The sequence below is a fragment of the Crinia signifera genome, chromosome 2 (assembly GCF_055691185.1).
Source record: "Crinia signifera chromosome 2, ASM5569118v1, whole genome shotgun sequence".
NCBI lineage: Eukaryota > Metazoa > Chordata > Amphibia > Anura > Myobatrachidae > Crinia > Crinia signifera.
Window position 1 is genome coordinate 372,322,908 of NC_139218.1, and position 18,466 is coordinate 372,341,373.

The window sequence follows — 18,466 nt, forward strand, 5'->3', positions numbered from 1 at the left end:
ACACAGTTGTTGTTTATTCTCAGTTACCTTGTTCTACCGATATGTACAGTTTAAATGTATCATTTATCTCACTGATCTAAAAAAAAAAAATTCTTCAATTAAAAAGCAAAATCAAATGAAACTACAGTAGTTATTAGTGGCAATTCTTCTATCCACCAGCACCGCCCATCCACAAATTAGTGGCCAGTGAGGATCGAGATCTGTTGGGGATTTAGAGAAATTAAAAAAAATCTGTGATTTACAGATCTCGACCGTCATTGGTCAGGATTGGGAATTTTAAACATGATTATTATTCCTGATTCCCTGAGCCGGCTGTCAGGTGATTTGGGACTTGCTCCTATAATAGGTGCGATGAAAGGGGACCTTCATGCATATGTCACTACCCTTAGTGAGGGTGTTATATTTATTTAAATATCAATGTGCAGTTATGTAGATTGTGGATAAAGGGGTCAATAGGTCGACCCAAAAGGTCGACAGGCAAAAGGTCGACATTGACAAAGATCAAGACAAGCACCAAACCTACAGTAAAATATATATGATATATGAAAAGGTCGACATGATTTTCCATTTTTTGTGTCAATGTCAACACCTGTCAACATGAAGCCCTAATTAGTGTAGTTCATATCCTCGCATGGCTGCCTTCGCTCCCGTGGTGCCGTACCATTCCCAGTGGTAGTCCATGTGGATCGTAATGAACGGAAAATGGTGAAAAAATCATGTCTACCTTTTCATCTGTCGACCATTGTCAGGTTGATATTTTGTTTGCGTCAACCTTTTGTCAATGTGGACCTGGAGCATGTCAACCTATTATCAAAGTCCACCTAGTACAATTTGTACTTGTGTATTATCACGGCGCCCGATTTTACTACGTACGCAAACGTAGTGAAATCGCATCGCATCGCATGACATTATTGTATGGCATGCGATGCGATGAGATGCAATTTTAGCTGTTATAATGGCATTTAATGTACTATACCATTAAGGGCGGGATGTATTAAAATACATCGCCGCCCTTCGCCCCCCCCCCCCCCACGCCGCGATGCCGCCGCATATGTACTAACATATGTGGCTGGCATCGCGGTGCGGTGACGGAGGCCCCCCGCGATACCTGGAATGTGGTGTGCGGGGGGGGTCTCCGTCACCTCCCAGCCGGCTCCTGCATCCCTCACGTGGCGTCACGCCGGTGACAGCTAAGCAAGCTGTCCCCGGCGCCTCCTCCCCCCCCTCCTCCCCCTCCTCCTCCCCCCTGCAGCCGGAAGGAGGACCCTTCAGGAAGGTAAGCGAGAGGGGGGGGTCGGCGAGGCGGCGGGTTTGCATCAGCGTCGGCGAAAAGAAGCCCATAGGCTTCTATTGGGTATCGCCACCCAAAGGTGGAGATACCCTTCACTGCGGTATCATTTTTGATACATAGGAAAATGCGGTAAAACCGGGGTTTTACCGCATTTTCCATTTGATACATCTCACCCTAAATGACATATAATGTCATTTATTTACGCACCGTCCAGTATTCTCGTCATCCCGAAGCGTGGCGAGCGCAGCGAGCCCTGCGAGGGGCAGTGGAACGCGACCACCCGACCTTTTCATACCCCCACTATCCACGTCGTCGTGGAGTTGATTTTATATAGTGTGGTGAGCGTAGCGAACCACCGTGCCCGAAGCGCGTTGACGGGACGCGTATTATATTACATGTATTACGCATCCCCTCGCATATATGTGGGGGGATTGTGGCGTGTCAGAGTATTACTGCCGCCGCTTGTCCCCTCCGTTCGTCTGGTCAGCAGCGCCGCAGATCAGATCAGATCATCGGCCCTTCTGGCATTTGCCAGAAGTGCCAGATGGCCAGTCCGGCCCTGCTTATATGGACTAACTGGACAAACTAGTGGCCATTAATTAAGTCTAGCCAAAAATTACCAGCATTGTGGCAGATGTATTAAGCCTGGAGATAAATTGGAGATAAAGTAGAAGGTGATAACGCACCAGCCAATGAACTCCTAAAGGGGCCTACACACGGAGCCATTTAGGAGCACATCGCTGTGTGCTGAGCCATCTTGCAGAGCATTCTGAGAGATCTAACATCAATCAGAACGCTCAGCAAATCGCCCGTGTGTAGGCGCCATTAGACTAATACTGCCTTATCCAATTCCAAGGGAGGAGCTATAGGGATAGAGCTGGCTTTTGGCTGCATTTCTCCTTTAGTACAGTAGTTTAAAGCACAACTGAGAGCAGAACATTGAATCAACACAGGCACAAAGAGTAAAGGCCCCGGTTTCTCCGGTTGTCCCCTGGAGAAATCACAGCCTATTCCCCTTGAGCCAGGAGCTTCCTGGGTGGCTGGATCTCATGCGATATATCCGGGGCGGTGCCAGGTACGGCAGCGCCCCAGGCAGGGGGGGAGTGCCCCGCTGCCCCCTGCCGCTCACCTGCTCGGGGGGGGGGGGGGGGGGTATGCAGCCTTTGAGTCGCTCCACGACGGGGAAAGGGGGGGGGAGGAGGAGAGTTGGGGTGGGTCGCTCCACCTCTCACCAACACACATGCTCCACGAGGGGCGAATTTACAACCGAGGAAGGGGAGGGTATGCGGCCGCTGCTGCCGAGACCCTCCATGAGGGGCGGGGTGTGGGGATGGTGCAGGCGCCGATGCGCTCACCAGGCTCCACATGGGTTCGTGGACGGTGCGGGCGCCACTGTGCTCACCCGGCTCCACAGGGGGGGTGGGGATGGTGCGGGCACCGCTGTGGCACTACCTCTCAACTTGCTCCACGAGGGGGGGCTCCAAAGTGCCGCCCTCCAGTGACCCTGGATATATCACATGCGATCCTATTCCACGCTGCTGGCAGGCTGCCATGCAAGCATGCAATCCGACGCGCATGGGACCGTGCATCGGAACAGTTGGGATGTCAAATACATCCAATTTGGCCACTTCTCACCCAAATTCTCAGCCCGATCCGTCGGTATCGGGTGCAAAGTGGCCAAATCAGGCTAGACTAGTGTAGAGGGACTTGAGAAAAACACACAAAACAAGACAATAAATCTTGTCAACAATACAGGATGGTAAAACCACCTAGAGGCAAACAAGGTAACATAGGTCATTAAATCCTTGGATGAGTACATACCTTTGAAATCTGAAGATCATTATAATATAAATGGAATGTTTGTTCTGACGGTCTGTCTGATAGGATTGGCACGCAATTTGCTGTACCCCAGAAAAGTAAGACGACATTCATCTGCAACATGTTCCTATTTGTACAACGTGCGTCATTTGGGATGAAATTGATCTCTGCAATTATACTTATAGTTAGATGCAGAGTGACAGCAATTTCTTATCAGACCATAACATTCTTGAGTGGTGCGCTAAATGCATCGTGTACTGATATGCTTAATGACGCAGACAGACACATTTTTCTTGTATTGGTCATTATTTTTTTGTTCTAAAAACAAATTTAGAATTTAGATTCAGTCATCATTCTGTCAACCAGATAATATAGAGGAAATCTGCCCTGCTATGTATTGTTTTGTTATTGTCACATAACTCCCAACGTCCCGTTTTTTTGGGATGCTCCCGCATCCTGCCGGGGCCGGAAGTGTCCCATGGCTGCGGGGGGAGGGGGGGTTGGGGGGACAGTGAGATACCCTCCCGGATACCGACGGAATCCCGCATTTCCCCGTGGCAGAGTTTTAAATTGCCGTGATTCGCTGCTTTCCGGCGGAGGGGGCTAAATATGCAAATTGTTCTGATTTATCCCGCCCCCTCTTCTGAGACCCACAAATTGAGGGATTTGCATTACTGAGGGCAGGGACTAATGATGTCTCCATCAGGCCCCACCCCCAGAAGTGCTGCTGACAGTCTCCTCTCCGGGGTTCTCCTGTTCTTCTGTAAAAGTCGGTAACCCTGGGTAAAATGTTCTGTCAAGCAAACCTTTCCCTGGTTGATACCAGGCAAATCAGCTAGTTATTATTATTATTATTATTATTATTATTATTATTATTATAATATTATTACTATATATATATTTTGAGTTCCAGAAGTGTCCTCACTCCTCATACACTGTGGCACAAGTCATGCCAAACAGCATCTATTGATGCGCTATGGTTCCTGATAATCAGGGGCAGATTTATTAAGCCTATAATGCACCAGCCAATTAGACTAGTTGATTGGTTAGTGCATTATCTCAGGCCACTTTATCTCTTCACCAGGCTTAATAAATCTGGCCCTAATGTTTATTTGCTCATACGGCGTGTCTTATTGGCACTTAATAAACGTGTCAAAACTATATTGCTATCATACACTGGTCACTGGGGGGGTACTTGTTTCCTAGCACGGCGCCCAGATTTCCAACGTACGGCACCATAGGGAAATCGCATCGCATGGTATGGGCCATTATAGCGGCATGCGATGTGATGCGATTTTTTTATGTAATTTTTTCTATCCTCATTGTACCCCACTATATCGCATGGCATTGCATGTCCCGCAAAATTGCATGCGATCGCATGTGATTTTATAGGGTGTGCGATGCCATGGCAGTAGCTATACAATAATATGATTGTATGTCCCAAAAATAGGTGTAACGCATCCCCCCCACTATCCACGCCAGCCCGAAGAGTGGTAAGTGCAGCGACTGCGCGAGGGGCGGCGGAATGCGTCCTCCGACCTTTTCATTCCCCCACTATCCATGTCGGCATGGAGTTGATATTATTTAGAGCCCGAAGCGTGGCGAGCACAGCGAGCCCCACGAGGGGACGCGGATTACTTTGCATGTATTCAGCGTCCCCTCGCGGGGGCTGGATAGTGGGGTAATGAAAAAGTCAGAGGACGCGTTCCGCCGCCCCTTGTGGGGTTCGCTGTGCTCGCCACGCTTCGGGGTGGCGTGTATAGTGGTGGGTGCGTTAAACCTATTTTTGGGACATACAATCATTTTATTGTATACCTAATGTCATGGCATCGCACACCCTATAAAATCGCATGAGATTTTGGAGCAGGTGTGATGCGATGCGATGGCCGGGGCTGAGAGCAGTGAATAAATTACATAGGAAAATCGCATCACATCGCATCGCACATCGCATGGCATTAAATGGCCCACGCGATGCGATGCGATTTCCCTACGCAGAATAGCCCACTAAGCAAATTGCTTAGTGGGCGCCGTTCTAGGAAACAAGTACCCTGGGGGTTGCGGTACTTGTGGTATCTGTGTTAGATGAGTCCCAAATCAATGTCAAAGGTTCCAGCACATGTAAAGTGTCACATTGCATTATGCTTCGTCTGTGACTTAAGGCCTAATTCAGACTTGATCGCAAGGCAAATTTGTTTTCAAAATCGATAAAACCATGCTGCACTGCAGTTACCATGTGCAGAGAGAGTAAATTTGGATGGGGTATGTTGAAAAACTGAAATCTAAACTGCAGTGTAAGGTTAAAGGACCCAGTATTTACATAATTGGGATGAAGCATCGGGAGGCGGAGCTAAGCTGTGGGCTAAAAAAGACCATAAAAAAATGGTAAAAGCAGCACTTCTAGAAGCGCTTCATTGACAGGGGCTGCTGTGATTGGACAGCAGGTTTAGCTGCTGTCCAATCACAGCAACCTCTGTCAATTAATCTTCTAGAAGTGCCACTTTTATCCGGCTTTCCCCTGGTGGTTGGTTTGGCGGCCGCGCTGAGTGGCAGTGCCTCTCTGTACACAGCCACCACCTCATGTTTATTGGCAAGTAGTATTTCATTCAATTTGATTTAACCATCTGTGATCAACAATGCACATCCTTTAAACCAGGGGTGGGGAACCTTTTTTTGGGCCAAGGGCCAATTGTATGGTGGAAACATCCTTTGGGGGCCATATGTAAAAATTTATCTTACAAATTGTCCTGCTGCAGCCATCCCACGCTCCGGCGGTTGCCGCTGAATAGAACTGACAGTCTCCGGTTGCTGTTGATTAAGAGGAATCTCGCAAGAACTACCGACCTCTCCTAAGAAGTCCTCTGTACTTGACTCCCAGCAAAGACGCCGGGTGGGTAGGAGGGCCACTCAGACCGGCTACGGGGGCTGCATACGACCCCCGGGCCTGAGGTTCCCCGCCAGTGGTGTAACTAGAGAGGGTGCAGGGGATGCAATTGCTATGGGGCTTGGGGGGCCCGGGGCCCCAGCAGGCATTCCCATGCACCCTTTTGATTTTGTCAGTTGTTTTTATATAATGACCTGCAGGCAGTGGCTCCCGAGTCCCGTCCCCTTCAGTGGCGGTAGCAGCAGCCAGCCTGCAGAGGAGACCTGGCGCAGTATCCAGGACACCCGTCGCCAGCGGTGCGCTGCCTTGAAGCAGGACGCCTGAATCTGACGCTGCATGAGGAGACCCGGTGCGGCGTCCAGGAGAGGACACTCTGTGGTGCGCTGCCTTGAAGCAGGTGCGCAGAGGAATGGAAGCAGGAGGCCCAGGACAGAAGTGGGAGCAGGAGGCCTGGGGCTGACTTCGGTGGTAAGTGAGATTCACAATGCGGTACACAGTGCTGCTTGAACTGGGGGGAAATTACACATACACAACCCCTCTTCTTTCAACTGTTCTCGTTCACTCACTCTCCTCCTTTCCCCTCAGCCACACCTCTTTTACTCTATCCCTCTATCTCCCCCTCTCTTGCTCCCCCTCCCCCATCCCGCCTCCCCCCTCTATTATTTACCCTTTGATTTTCATATGCCGGGTTTCTTTTTAAATGGTGCTATGTCCCCTTTACAGGCACCGGAGCACCCCAGGTGAGTCGGGGTGGGGCGCCCCGGTGCCGGGGGATGGGGGGGGGGGCGGTGGTGGTGGTACCTGTGTAAAAAACTTGCGGCGCCGGCATCCCTGCAGTGCTGGAGCGGGCAGGGGTGTCCTTGCCGCTGGGGAACCTGCGGTGCTGTCATTGTGTATAAAGCTGGCAGCGGCCGGCGGGGTCCCTGCAGTGAATAGAAAATAACTAGCGCTTCCCGCGCCGCAACGCGCATAGCGCTAGTTATTTTCTATTCACTGCAGGGACCCCGCCGGCTGCCGCCAGCTTTATACACAATGACCCCGCGGCACGGACACCCCTGCCCGCTCCAGCACTGCAGGGACGCCGGTGCCGCAAGTTTTTTACACAGTTCGCTAACCCTCCATGCTGGGGGTGAGGGGCGAACTGCCATTCTCCAGGTGCCGGCGCCCTAGGCAAATGCCTAGAGCTGCCTAGTGGTGGCACCGGCCCTGCCCCTTTAGTGGTGGTCGGAGCAGGAGACTCAGCATGCCCGGAGGTGGTGGGTTCAAGAGACCCGATCCAACCAGAAGCAAGAGGAGTGGCCGGCGGCAGTGAAAAGAAGGCAGGCATCAGTGATTGATGTACACAGCACCACTTGTATTGTGGGGGGATTACACAATGCCTTCTCTCCCCCTTCCCCTCCCCCCCCCCCTTCCTCCCTTTCCCTCTCTCACCCCTCTTCCCCCTTCCTCTTTTCACCCCCTCCTCTCCCTCTCTGTCTCCCCCTCCCCTCTCTTTCCCCTCCACCCCATCCCTTTCCTATATTTTGCTCTCTCCATATCCTCCTTTTCCTCCCTAACCCTCTCTCTGTCTCTCTTTCTCTCCCTGACCACACCTCTATCCCTCCTCTTTCTTTTTCTCTCTATTTTCCTGACATCCTCTTTGTTGCTCACTCCTCCCCCACCCAAAGGGCATTGTAGTGGCTCTGGAAAAAGGGGGGCCCCTTTCAATATTTTGCTATGGGGCCCTCAAAACTTTAGTTACGCCTCTGTTCCCCACCACTGCGTTTAAACCTAGACTGTGATGGTGCCTTGAGAACCGAGTTTGGGAACCACTGACCTACGCTAGTGAACCAGCAGCCGCATGCATCGTAAGCCAATAGGGGCCAAGACAATATCTAGGTTGACGACCAATAGATCGACAGGAAAACATCAACCTGCACAAGGTTTACATTGATAAAAGATTACCACAAGCAAAAGGTCAACACGTGAAAAAAGATTGGTTCGTTTTTCAAGGTTTTTTTTTGTGTCAATGTCGACAAAAAAGCACGTGGGCCTCCAATTAGCATAGTGCTTACCCTTGCATGGCTTGTCAACCTATTGACTGTGGATCCCTAAATTGCTGGCTTATTATCTGATCCAAGCCAATGGGTCATACAAAATTTGACTGATGAATGTTTTTAGCCACAGTTCCTGTAGTGAATGATATTTGTGTAAGCAGATGTTGCACTAAGTGGTTTTACCTTTATGTTCGAGATATGTAAGTTCCTTGGAGCCCATGAACATACTGTACCTAAAGAACGAATGCCGGCGGGATGGTGATAATGTTGTTTAGGAATGTGTATCTGTGTAGCACGCAATAACACGCACTATACAAAAAAATGACACATTCCTATCAACAGAAACAAATACTTTTGTGGATGGCAGTAGCGACTTTTCACACTGCTCATGTGTCTAAGCAGAGCATATCCGGCTATGAGCAACTTCGGGTGAATCCAACTCCCATCCCAGTCACCACTCCATATCTGGGGAGACCATTTCAATTGGATCAGCAACAACGTTCTTACTCTTGGAAGTAGCGCGTAGTTACAAATATAAATCTCCACTTATAGCTGAATGGTGGAACTGGGCAGCAAATGGGCATCTGTACATGAGCTAAGCGGTTTGAGGGTGTGTCAAACATCCAAGGCTGGGGGTGGCTGTGAGGGCAACATGTGACATCCAATAAGGAAGCAGGGTTGGTAAGAACTAGCAGAGTTATATGATCTGGTTAGAGGTGGAGTCAGCCTCTTTATGCGGATCTTCCAGCCCTCCCTCGCCTTATTTTGCGGTAGTGGGGTGGTTCGTGGCGTTAGCTGTTTGGCTGGAAAGAACGGCAGGTTAACTGGTATTGGGTCATACAGTATATAGAAGTTTATAGATTATTTATCTGCTGGATCCCCTGGTCGGTACAGCGACATCACCTGGGCAGGTTGTCACGTTAGAAAGTTGAGTGGATACTATTTGTTGTTGTTAGGCTGTTAGTTAAGTGACATAGATGTTATGGTTAGGGGTAGAAGATAGACGTTCTTTCTTGGCCACCATTATTTAATTCCTTTTATTTTATCATTTAATTTAGAGTTGTTAAATAAATCAGCCAACAATTTCTGCCAAACCCAAGTCTCCGAATCTTTATTTTAGGTTAAGTGTTAAGTATTTATTCAAGCAAAAGCTTATGCATCAGTTGCTAGGATGTTTAGAAGAGACAAAGAGCCATCTTATTCTGGACAAATGGGGGCGGTGCAAATTCACACAGATGGACATGATGGCTACGTCTAGATAGCAGACGGATAGGAGCATTGCATGTATTAATGTGATGCTCTGAATCAGCCACCAGTAATTAGAAGGAGTTTGTCACTGCCCTCGGGCCCCACAGATATACTGTATACTGTTGTGATAAATTATATCATGATTACAAATTCCAATCAAATTAATTCCAGCCATGAATTAATTTGAGTAGAATGAATTAATTATTTATGTCTGGCACCACACCCATGTAATAGATGCGGCAGCTTTTTCTGCTCTTGTACTTGGGAATCAATGTGTACGTTCCCGATTATAGGTTTAAGTTAGGGATGGGCAACCAGTGACTCCATGGCCATCTGCTGCCCGCCAGCCCTTCACCTGTGCCCCAAGTGTTTCCTACTTTCTACCTCACGCAGTTTCAGTTCATCAGATGAACTTAAATGAATAGAAAAAATATGTGTTAAATGGTGATGTATTGATGTTAGATAGCAATGTATAGGTCTTAGATAGCGATGTATAGGTGTTAGATGGCAATGTATCTGTAGAGGTGTTAGATGGTGATGTGTGGATGTTAGATTAGATGGTGATGTATAGCTGTTTGATTGTGATGTATAGATGTTAGAAGTGATGTATAGGTGTTAGATGGTGATGTATAGGTGTTAGATGGCAATGTATAGATGTAAGATGGCAATGTATCTATATACAGTAGGTGTTAGATGGTGATGCATAGTTATTAGATGGTAATGTGTAGGTGTTATATGGCGATGTATAGGTGTTAGATGGTGATGTATAGGTGTTAGATGGTGATGTATAGGTGTTAGATGGTGATGTATAGATGTTAGATGGTGATGTATAGGTGTTAGATGGTGATGTATGGATGATAAACAGTGATATATAGATGCTGGATGGCAATGTATAGTTGTTAGATGGTGATGTTTGGATGTTAGATGGCAATGTATAGATATTAGATGGTGATGCATAGTTATTAGATGGTGATGTGTAGGTGTTATATGGCGATGTATAGATGTTAGATGGTGATGTATAGGTGTTAGATGGTGATGTATAGATGTTAGATGGTGATGTATAGGTGTTAGATGGTGATGTATGGATGTTAGATGGCGATGTATAGGTGTTAGATAGTGATGTATAGGTGTTAGATGATAATATATGGAGATTAGATGGTGATGTATATGTGTTAGTTGATGATGCATAGATGTTAAATGGTGATGTATAGAAATTAAATGGTGATGTACAGTATAGGTATTACATGGCGATGTATTGATATCAGATGGTGATTTATTGATGTTAGATGGTGATGTATAGATGTTAGTTGGCGATGTATAGGTGTTAGATGGTGATGTATAGGTGTTAGATGGGGATGTATAGGTGTTAGCTGATGATGATGTATGGATGTTAGATGGTGATGTATAGATAGTAGATAATGATGTATAGATGTTAGATGGTGATGTATAGATGGTAGATGGTGATGTATAGATGGTAGATGGTGATGTATAGATGGTAGATAGTTATGTATAGATGGTGATGTATAGATGGTAGATGGTGATGTATAGATGGTAGATAGTGATGTATAGATGGTAGATGGTGATGTATAGATGGTAGATAGTTATGTATAGATGGTGATGTATAGATGGTAGATAGTGATGTATAGATGGTAGATAGTTATGTATAGATGGTGATGTATAGATGGTAGATAGTGATGTATAGATGGTAGATAGTGATGTATAGATGGTAGATAGTGATGTATAGATGGTAGATGGTGATGTATAGATGGTAGATAGTGATGTATAGATGGTAGATGGTGATGTATAGATGGTAGATAGTGATGTATAGATGGTAGATGGTGATGTATAGATGGTAGATGGTGATGTATAGATGGTAGATAGTGATGTATAGATGGTAGATAGTGATGCATAGATGGTAGATGGTGATGTAAAGATGGTAGATGGTGATGTATAGATGTTAGATGGTGATGTATAGATGGTAGATAGTGATGTATAGATGGTAGATGGTGATGTATAGATGGTAGATAGTGATGTAAAGATGGTAGTTGGTGATGTATAGATGTTAGATGGTGATGTATACTGTAGATGGTAGATAGTGATGTATAGATGGTAGATGGTGATGTAAAGATGGTAGATGGTGATGTATAGATGTTAGATGGTGATGTATAGATGGTAGATAGTGATGTATTGATGGTAGATCGTGATGTATAGATGGTAGATAGTGATGTAAAGATGGTAGATGGTGATGTATAGATGTTAGATGGTGATGTATACTGTAGATGGTAGATAGTGATGTATAGATGGTAGATGGTGATGTATAGATGGTAGATAGTGATGTATAGATGGTCGATGGTGATGTATAGATGGTAGATAGTGATGTAAAGATGGTAGATGGTGATGTATAGATGGTAGATGGTGATGTATTGATGTTAGATGGTGATGTATAGATGTTAGATGGTGATGTATACTGTAGATGGTAGATAGTGATGTATAGATGGTAGATGGTGATGTATAGATGGTAGATAGTGATGTATAGATGGTAGATGGTGATGTATAGATGGTAGATAGTGATGTAAAGATGGTAGATGGTGATGTATAGATGGTAGATGGTGATGTATAGATGGTAGATAGTGATGTATAGATGGTAGATGGTGATGTATAGATGGTAGATAGTGATGTATAGATGTTAGATGGTGATCTATTGATGTTAGATGGTGATGTATAGATGGTAGATAGTGATGTATAGATGGTAGATGGTAGATGGTGATGTGTAGATGGTGATGTATAGATGTTAGATGGTGATCTATTGATGTTAGATGGTGATGTATAGATGGTAGATGGTGATGTATAGATGGTAGATGGTGATGTATAGATGTTAGATGGTGATCTATTGATGTTAGATGGTGATGTATACTGTAGCTATTAGATGCATGCTGCGTCACTCTGTCGCCCACCTGAATCATCACGTATGTATGCACTTGCCAATGCCCCTTTGGAGCAGCTGAGTACAAAGGTATAGCATGTACCCAGCTTAACTCCACATTATATTGCCCAGAGACATATAATTACAATTTGGCATCCCTTACTTAAGTAAATAAGTATATATAGTGACACTTTCTGCTCAGTGTAAGGCTGCAGTGCAGCTCTTGCAGAATAGAAGGCTACCCATACAGTTTTTGGCGTGGATCAGGTTTGCCCTGGTTATAGTGATTACACATAGAAGAAGCATTCTCACCTCCCATGTGTTCTGAAGTTGTATTAGATTGTATTGGCAGACACACACACACACTGGGTCATTCTGTTTCTACAGGTAATCATTGGAATTGATCCAAATCACAAAGCTCGATGACTTCATATGTGTGTGTTTCTGTTGCCCACGTAAAAAACAATAGGACCGGCTTGTCACTGCTCCAAGCAACAGAGATCTCATTGTTTTATTGTAAGCAAGAAAGTCCCATGACATCCTGTACAGTGACTCAGAGATAGGCAGACATAACGGTGGGGCAGTCAGGTGGTGAAGGTGGTGACTGATGGGTGGCCACGAGCCCAACTGGGGGTGTCAGAGAGTAGAACGTGCGTCTGACCCGCAGTGATATTGTTAACTGTTATTTGTTTGTCTTTACCCAAAAAAAGTGGAAAAGAAGTCTCACACACACACATGCCTGTCACATTCTCGGTGAACGGCGCGACAAGACGGAAAGCTCCGGGGTACCGGCTAGATAGATAAACCGGGATCCATCTGTGTGCATGCATACCTCCCAACATGACCCTCTCCAGGAGGGACAAAATGCTCTGTTCCTGAACTTCCCTCTTAATTTATGATTGCCTATACCTGTGTGGAAACACCTTTCTCATCAATTAACCAGGTTCAATACATATGATGCCAATCATACATCCAGGGAAGTCCAGAAACAGAGCATTGTGTCCCTCCTGGAGAGGGTAATGTTAGGGGGTATGGTGCGTGTCTTACTTTTTTATCCCTTATACTGGGCCTGATGTGGTTGGAGGTGCTATCGATGCTGAGTATACAGCAGGAGGTGTCTGATTTAAGACCTCCATACACTAGCCCGACTTGTCATAAGGACAAATCAGACTAAATTCTCCCTGATCTCCCCTGGCAGCACCTTGGGAGGCTCGCTTATGATTTGGCACTTGATGTGCCATTTTTACATGCGATAAATTGTGTGCGATTTATCGCATGTAAAACTCCTAGGGAGCGGCAGCAGCAAGGGGCAGGATAGCCCCACCAGCAGCACCCGCTGCTGCCCGCCCCACAGCTCGGCACCTACTGCTGCCCGCCACTCACCACTGCCCGCCCCTCTACTCACCTCTGCCTGACACCCACCACTGTCTCCCCGCTGCTCACTGCTGTCTGCCCCTGCCTGCTCCTGCACATTGGTGTGTGTTAACAGTGCTTCACCGATGACACACACATATGGAATCGGACCCAATACATCGTGGGTGCTTCTAGAACAGTGATGGCTAACCTTGACACTCCAGCTGTTGTTGATCTACACATCCCAGCATGCCCTGCTACAGTTTTACTATTTGACAATGCTAAAAATGATGCAGTTTTATTGAGGGCACGCTGGGATGTGTGGCTCAACAACAGCTGGAGTGTCAAGGTTAGCCATCACTGTAGCTTCTGATTGTTTGCCCAAAGCAACATCCCATGTGGACTAGAACTCCCATCTTAGTAAATTTCCCCCTCACTCAGCAGTGCGATACATAAAAGGCATACCTTGTCTGGAGCTGACGTCACACACTCTCCCATAAAACCCTCAGGCCTGCCTGCGTTTTCCCAGACACTCCCAGCACTTTCCTAGGCACGCTTACATTTTTCTTAGCACTCCCACTAAACGGCCAGTTTCCACCCCAGACATCTTCCTCCTGTCAACAATCACTTTGCGTACAGCGGGGGGATAGAAAAGTAGGAGTAGCAGGATCTTATCGCAGGACTGTCCTTGTGCATGCGTACTACTGGTCATACGGATCTCCCGTAATTCATCTGGGGTCAAACTTTTAGCCATTCAGCTCCGACTTTATGGAACTCACTTCCCCGCACAGTTCGAGAGACCCCCACTCTAGAATTCTTCAAAAACAGACTCAAGACTTTCCTATTTACTCAAACGTTTCCTTCAGTCCCTTAAGTATTGTTTATAAAAAGCTTTTCTGTCCTTCATTGTTCCTGTACTGCATTACATTCATTCTATCTGTTAAGTGCCTTGAATCCTATTGGAGAAACAGCGCTATATAAATAAAATTATTATTATTATTATTATTATTATATGCATGTGCAGTCTATCGATAATTTTTCGCCGTACCAATTCGCAGCGTTCTGATTAGGTCTGAATTACCTCCTAGGTTCTGAAGCTCTTTGTTGTATTAACAAATAGTATGTATTCTGGAGAATGTGGAAATCTCAAGTAATAGTATTTGTATGTGGTCATGTGATTCAGTTATCCTTTGTAATTGATGTTATGTGGATGTTTATGCGCCCACCCCTTCCTGAGGGTAATCTGTGCTGTCAGTATCAATGTCTGTGTTTGCGCTGAACACATACATTATCTGTTTGATACTCATAATGAATCAGTCCCATGCTGCAGCTTTCTAGCGATCCCTCCTATATTTAGCACAGAGTGGGCAGATATTAGCAGTCATATCAGTTGTGCAATATATGAGCAGTGATAGTGAGACGGTATTTACTGAGTTAGCAAAACACTGACTCAGGACCTTGGTAATAATCACACACAATATCTATTCTCAACAATGGTTAGTCTGCTGGAGCCACAGTCTGTGGGAGTTCTATACAATTGCCATTGATGGGATACGTGTTACAGCCACACATATATAATTAGGAGGGAAAAACAATTATTGAGTTATAAAATAATTTCACTTGGATTCGGAATGTTTGACATTGACAATGTCGACATTCAGCTTGTCGACATGACTATGTCAACGATGTTAGCATGTGACCTAGGGCCTAATTCAGATATGGTCGCAAAGTCATACCTCCCAACTTCGGCAGTTCAGCAGTCGGGGGCGTGGCCTAATTTGGGGCGTTGCCTATACGCGCGGCTCCCCCGCGAGGCCACGCCCCCATTTTGCCGCTATGGGGGCATGACCCAGAGGCTCTGTGAGCCTCTAGCCATGCCCCCAGCCCCCTGGCTGCGGGAATAGACGCTGTGCGCATGCGCACAGCGTTTATTCCCCGCTGCTTAGCAGCTGACAGGGGGGGACTCCCAACAGCCCCCCCACACAGCGGGACACTGCCGCCCGCGGGTGGGACAGCGGGACAGGCCCTGACAATCGGGACTGTCCCGATAAAATCGGGACTGTTGGGAGGTATGCAAAGTGGCTATTTTATTCAAATCGGTCCATGTTTTCTGACTGTGCATGCATCTGAGCTGCAGCGTTTGAATTGGTGCGACAGTCGCAATGAGGGATGAGACGCAAAGTGAGCGACAGATAGACGGCATTTGGGGTTGTCACGGACAGCGGTCGGGTAAATGTTGGTGTATCATGGGTGATCAGATGGCGTTCTCTGGGCATACATAAATTAGCAGCCATGGTCTTATGGTGTGTGCACACAGTGAGATTTCTTTGCTATTCGACTTGCTATATAATCTTTGCTAACTCGTGTGCTATTTACATACAATTCATACTAACTGCATTAGATTTGCACTACATAGTCATTGCTGCCCTGTCTATCTGGGTTTCGATTTGTGCTGTCTCAGGAGCGCGATAAGGGGGTATGGGGTATGGCATAACTCCCAACTGTCCCGATTTCCGCGGTACCGTGCATCCCGACCAGGGCCAGCAGTGTCCTACAGTGTGGGGGGGAATAGACACTGTGTTCTGTGAATAGACACTGTGCGCATGTCTATTCCCGGACACAGATGGGCTGGGGTCATGGCCCCACAGTGGCCAAAATGAGGGCGTGGCCTCACTGGAGCGTCGTGAGTATAGGCCACACACCCCTTTCATTATGCCACGCCCGGGTCCAAGGTGTAACGTGATAGGTTTATTACAAAGCCCTTGTTGGGATTCTCCATACTGGGATACTACTGGGATATCGTATGTATCCAGGGGTTGCCTACTATTACAGTCTCTTCTCCGGGAGAAGCCCGGAGAGGAGACTGTCAGCAGAACTGTGTGTGTGTGTGGGGGGGGGGCCTGATATCGGCATCATCAAGCCCCACCCCCAGTATGGCAAATACCGGGATTCTCGGGTCTCCAATGAGGGGGCGGGGCTAAAATGATGTAATTTTAGCCCCACTCCTCCGAAAAGCCACGAGTCGGGGTATTTAAACAACAGTACATGGGCGAATGGGTGGGTGTGGGGGAAACTGGGAGGTTTGCCCACCTTTCCGGGGGGCTGGGAGGGGGACCCAATTTCTGGGAGTATAGGCAATCCTAATGTATCCTGTCTCACCATTACAATACAATAGATAAGGAGAGGTTAGACTTAAAACATTAATTATTTGCAATATCTTCTTTTCTTGTCCTTGAAATGACTTTACATTCCTCTTGTGTAATTCTGTCCATGAGTTGCTTTCTGTCTTCTCACTGGGAGAATCTGTCTGTCACACAGCACCTGCCATTGCCCAGAAGTCTGTGACCACATCCCCTCTAAATGCATAAATCTAAGTGTGGTCTAAAGAGAGCGCAGCGGAAGTGAGGCTTAAATAGGAAAAAGTAAACAGAGGTCACAGAACACTCACCTCCAGCTTCATTAACCTGTTATGTATCATTGCAATGCTACTATCTGTATAAAGTGCCTCGTGTAGTGATGTACATGCCTCAGGTTACAGAGGGTTAGGAGTTAATGAGGCTTTCTCTCAACCACTGCAAAATCTCAGCTTGGTGCGTCCGTCACTGCCCCGGCACCAACACCCCTTGATTGATATAGTAGTCATGATCTTCCTATATATTGCAGAGGGCATCATAGGGAACACCCAAAAATGTAGAGCATCACAGTGACCCCCTTATAATGCAGAGAGTGCGAGCAGCAATTGTGCAAATTTGGTGGTATATTTTTTGTTTGCAATTTTAATGCAAATTCTGTCCAACCGTACATGAGCCTCATAGTGTTAGTACAATGCTATAGAATCACTGTATGTATATTTCCTAATTCTCATTACTTCCAATGATTAGAGCCAAGCAATGACTTGGGTGCCACCTTGTGGTGCATGGTATTCTTGCAGCTTAGGCTGAGCATGTCACCTGATTGCCTGTAAAAATTGTTTAAAGTCCAGCCAAGTATAAATTGAAAGAAGGAGGGAGTCCCCCCAGCCTAAAGGGAATGGCCGATGTGCGCACTGATGCAGAGGGGTGAAAGACAGGGCCGTGGCCTGAGGGGGCACAACATTCCGCAAGGCCACGCCCCCTTTCCATAGGCCAGTTTACCAATAGGCAAATATACGCACAAACATAATAAAACCAGCACTGCACTTTCTAAGTTCACATTCTCCCACCTCATGGTAAGGCTCCTGTCTCTTCTTCCTGGTAACTGCTCTCAGTGCACGGATTAAGACATCAGATCCACACACACAGAAATCTTAGTCTCCGCTCAGTCCCTTATACTGCAGGTCTAGTAATCATATACCATTGTTATTGTTGTCAGAAGATAGAAACATAGAATTTGACGGCAGATAAGAACCACTTGGCCCATCTAGTCTGCCCCTTTTTTTAAACATGTTACCTCAAACCATATTTGATCCTTATTTTTATGTAAGGATATCAATATGCTTATCCCAAGCATGTTTAAATTGTACTACTGTATTTGCGTCTACCACCTCTGTTGGGAGGCTATTCCACTTATCTACTACTCTTTCTGTGAAAAAATTCTTCCTCGCATTTCCCCTGAATCTTCCTCCCTCTAGTTTCAGTGCATGTCCTCGTGTTCTGTTGCTCCTCTTCCTGTGAAGAATGTCTCCCACCTGTACCTTGTTAAAGCCCTTGATATATTTGAAAGTTAAGATGGGCAATCCCTAACATGCCCGGTATTCTTACGATCAGAATACTGGTAGTCAGGGTTCCAGCGTCGGCATTCCATGACTCATTACACAATGACTGCAAGTAGTATCTGAGGGACAGGAAGAGCATACCTCCCAACAGTCCCGATTTTATGGGGACAGTCCCGATTGTCAGGGCCTGTCCCGCTGTCCCACCCGCGGGCGGCAGTGTCCC